General features: G+C 37.7%; 1 pseudogene across 1 annotated transcript; it reads right to left on the bottom strand.

Annotated features, from left to right (window-relative positions):
• Positions 1-201: 201 nt before the first annotated feature.
• On the bottom strand, positions 202-4,180 carry LOC104772842 (disease resistance protein RRS1B-like; annotated as a pseudogene). The gene is made up of 5 exons (XR_015593949.1): positions 3,644-4,180; positions 2,016-3,068; positions 1,588-1,887; positions 1,214-1,510; positions 202-1,122 (listed from the first exon to the last, which is right to left on the bottom strand). The product of XR_015593949.1 is annotated as a disease resistance protein RRS1B-like (transcript).
• Between the last annotated feature and the right edge of the window lie 327 nt (positions 4,181-4,507).

Raw genomic sequence — 4,507 nt, 5'->3', positions numbered from 1 at the left:
GTTGAAACCAACTGATACATACAAGAGCAGCGCCCTGTCTACCCAAAGAACACTCCAAACCGAAGTTGGTCCTATCTCTACCCTTCATCAGAAACTTCATCTCAAACTTTTTACACTTAGTCTTAGGAAGAGTTCACTTCTTTTCATTCTAGCGGATTGGGAGATCTTTATTATTACTATGGTTCGTTTTCTTTCCTTCTAGGGACTCTAGACATCTTAAGTATTTTTTTTTATTTTTTTTTCTTTTCTTTTCTTTGTCTAATCTTTTTATTTTATGCCCAGAACCAATAACTCTTTTTACTTTGCTCACCCCAAATCCTTTACTAGACTTGTAAACTATGTAAACACATCCCCCTCCTAAAGACTTTCCACTTCTTTACTTTTCTGCACAAATCCATACCCAATACCCAAAATTCGAGTTCTCACCTAGTCCTACTAGTCCGAATAACGCGAACTAGAACTACACAGGATCCTACTCTTATCGGTTAGAACCTAACACTTTCTAACAAGCTCAACTCGGAAAAGGCCTGACACTCAAGAAAACAATTGACTTGAAAGAACGGTTGGTTAAGGGTGCGGGGAACTGTTCCAAAGATGGGAATCAGCTACTTGGATTGACAAGGGTGGTAAAAATGTGAAAGACAATCCAAGTATGTGTATGGTATCCATGAGTTCAACTTCAATGCATCACATGATAATTGCAAGTCAAGATTAGGTTCAGGTAGATAGGGAATGATATCAATTCAAAACATGCTTCAATTTTACATTTTCAAGTTCAATCAATAAGCATCAAAGAACTAATAACAAGGGCCTTGATCCTATCCTATTGAATCCAGCATGCTAACAAGGTTACAATCATCATCAACCCCTATGCTAAATGCAACAACCCTACATGCACAACACTAGACTCAATCCTAAAATGCGAATGCAAACTACATGAACACTCTGTTTTTGTGGAGATTTTCGATTTTTTTCTGTTTTTTTTTTTTGTTTTTTTTTTTATGCAATAGATATGATGCAAACTCAAATATGATATGGTGTAAAAATTAAAATAAGAATCACAGAACACAACATCAGATACATCATCTCAAACCCTCCCCCAAACTTAAATTACACCGTCTCCTGTGTAAGAAAAATTTGCAGGAGGATTTAAGAATCACAACAGAAACAATGCAGGAATGAAATGGTATGTACAAATGGAGGGTCGGAGTACCTCAGTAGTAGAAGAAGGAGTCTGAGCTCGCCCAAGGAGTTGGTGTGTGAAACTGACTCTGCCCTTCGCCTTGTGCAGGATCCGCGGGTGTGACGTCAGCCGGTTGGTCGACTTGCTGCTCAACAGCTTGCGTGTTCTGATATATGTTCGGCTGCTCGTCATACTGCATGTCGTCGACTCTGGACTCACTACAGCTTGAAGATCTATTTTCTCAAGGTTACAAGCTTTCGCGAGCTCGTCAACCTCAAGTAGTTTCTGAGAGTGGCTAAGATTTATCATCCTTAATTTGGCTAGACTCTGTACAACAAAACAAAACACATATATACAATAGCTCAACTACAAAAAGAATTGTGGTTCTGGGACTTTAGTCGTACCTTGGTCCCAACCGAGAGAGATTGAAGCTGACTATAAGGCATATTGAGTTCAACTAGGTGCCGAGGGTCAAACTCTACAGGCAATGATCGCATCGGACACTTCTCCCAGTGGAGTAGCCTGAGCTCATAAGGCAGAGAATGAAATTCCTTAGGAAGTCGGAGTTCTTGAGCAGTTTCAGAGTTTGGACTGTAGATCTTCAAAAGTCTAAGATTATACATATTCTCAAACGCCTTATGATTAACATCAAAGGTTACTACATTTGTTGTGTCAAGGAAAATTCCTTCGATAACTTCATTTCCCTGTAAAACCCCCAATAAATCGACCTTAACCGATTTAATAAAATTGCAACAACGATTTTTGTGAACCAAATCATTCATGAACAACGTTAACAAGGTTTTAATATCAGAATGTACGTAACAAGTAGTACCTTGGAATTATCGTTTTCTAGTAATAATCTGATTCTTGAAGGTTCCCAGAGTCTGCGACGCCTTGAAGTCTGGTTGACGAATTCACGGGCAGCGTCTTGAATAAAATTTTGCATCTCCACTTTTTTTTCCTTTGAGATCGACAAGAGAGACCGCTCAGCAAGACGGTCAATCCCAACGTGTGGAAAGAACCCACACCCTTCGAGTATTCGCATTACATTGTCACTAGTTCGCCATTAAAGAAACAAGCAATGTCCATGAATATACTCCTCTCATTGTCATTAAGTGCATCGTAGCTGCTTCTGAATAAACTGAGAATTTCTTGCGGAGGACATTTCTTCATCTTCTCAAACTCCGCCTCCATTTCTTCCGGTTTCTTCTTCTCCTCCAGTTCTCTGCCATATAAGCATAGAGCCTTAGGATTCCCACCAGCATATTTAACAATCTTCTTTGATACGTCCATTAGTTTAACATCACTTGGCCATTCTTGGAGGAACATGGTCCGAGAGAATAACCGTATAGCTTCTTTTTCGTTCAGACTTGGAACTTCGAATACATCCTCGACCTGGCACTGATAAAGAACTTGTTTGTCTCGAGATGTTAGGATTATTACGCTTCCAGGGCTAACCCCTTCAACATCTCCAAGGAAAGACTCGAAATCCATCAGGTTGCGCACATCATCAAGAACAAAAAGAACTTTCTTCTTTCGTAATGTTTCGAATGAGAGGGTTGGCTCCTTACTGGAGCCACCTTTCAGAACCTTCTTTAAATACTCTTCCCGCTGTTTGTAAGGACGTCCTTTACGATATTCTTTGTAAAATTCTTCCACAAAGAAGGAAGCCTCAAAGTCTTTAGACATCTGCTTAAAGGCTGCTTCTGCAATGGTAGTCTTGCCTATGCCAGGCATACCCCATAACCCTAGGTGGTAAAATTTATGACATTGCGTGCAAAGCAATTTTTCTATCTCCAGCAACCTTGAGTAGACTCCGATCTTACCTGTTGCATCTAGCTCCTCTCGTACATCAGCAACAATCTTTTCTACAAATTCGGAGTCTCTGCACAGATTTTCCAACACAAAGGTTAACATTTTCACATTCAAGGTATTATGTTTCTTCTCTCGAAGGTACTTTAAAAGATTCTACCAACGGATCTAGAAAATTTTACCATAACAAAATACAAGAAGTCACTGAAAAAATATAAGTTAAAAAAAAAAAAAAAAAAATTAAGCCATGATACCCAAACGAACTTAGCAGTCTTAGCTCAACTTAGTCGCAAAGATAAAAGCGGGCCACTCCTAGTCAACTAACTATTATTCTTCTTTTTTTTTTTTTGTTTCATTTAAATCTTCGTATTATCATTATCATATAAATTTAAATTACTACAAAAGTATATAAAACTACCAAAAAAGAAAAACTATTTTGACTTTTTATACATCTCCCAGATTTGGAATCGGCATATTTGAAAAATTATATCTCCTAAGTCCTAACATAAATCAAATTCGTGTTTCCTTAAATATTTTAGTTCTTTTAGCTTTTCTATATTTAAATACTAAGCTAACCAAAACGTTAGTCAAACAAGAATAGCTAGTTTCATCAAACAAAATGTTTTCTATATTCAGATTTGGACTTACTCTTGTTGAAGATTTAACTCGTGGCCTGGTAAGCCCGCTGTTTTAGTCAGACAATCTCTCCATTTAGCTACCCGGTCGTTCGAGTACTTATTCCCGTGTTGGGAAAAGGCAACTCCGAATCTATCCGTCTGTTGCTTCACCATGGACTCAGTGACGCCGCCATAGTAAACCGGAACAATCACAAGCCCGTCATCTTTTCGCTCTAGAAACTCCGAGAGTGTATCTAAGCACTGTTTAGAGAACGCGTAATTCTCGGAGAAGACAACCACAAACACTTTGCACCCTTCATATGTCTTAGGCTGCGTTGCCACGTTGGTGCAGTCTCCACCAAGGCGCACGGAAACGCTCCTGCGGCGGAACGCGGCCAAGAGGTGAGTCACAAAAGAGTTGCGAGTCTCAATTCCACTGAAGTCGATAAATACGTCATCCGTGCTTGAAGTCGCCATTGATTTTGTTAGTTTTATGTATTACTGTGCTTTGAGATTTTATATCCCAAGACCCAAGTAACAATATATTGTGCCAGCGTATACTGTATATTTGTAACTTGTAGTTGTATATACCATTTCTACCTCTTTCGTATTAAATACTAGAAGTAGACTCGCGCGATACGCGAGATAACTTTATAATAATTTTAACATATTATAGATTTAATAAAATATTTTAAAATTTATATTTTATGTTTCGATAAATTATTTTATGTTTTTTTATTTGTTTTGTTTTTAAATAAGTATTCTCAGTCACTTTAAATGAATGACTATTGATTAGTTAAACATTATAATGATAAATTTAAAACATCAATATTACAAACATTAATATTTAATCTATAAAACATCAATATATATCTTCCAAAACCAGACACCTCCA

This window comes from Camelina sativa, chromosome 20 (assembly GCF_030686135.1).
Source record: "Camelina sativa cultivar CO46 ecotype springtype chromosome 20, ASM3068613v1".
Classification (NCBI taxonomy): Eukaryota; Viridiplantae; Streptophyta; class Magnoliopsida; order Brassicales; family Brassicaceae; genus Camelina; species Camelina sativa.
This window is presented reverse-complemented; position numbering and strand designations above follow the sequence as displayed.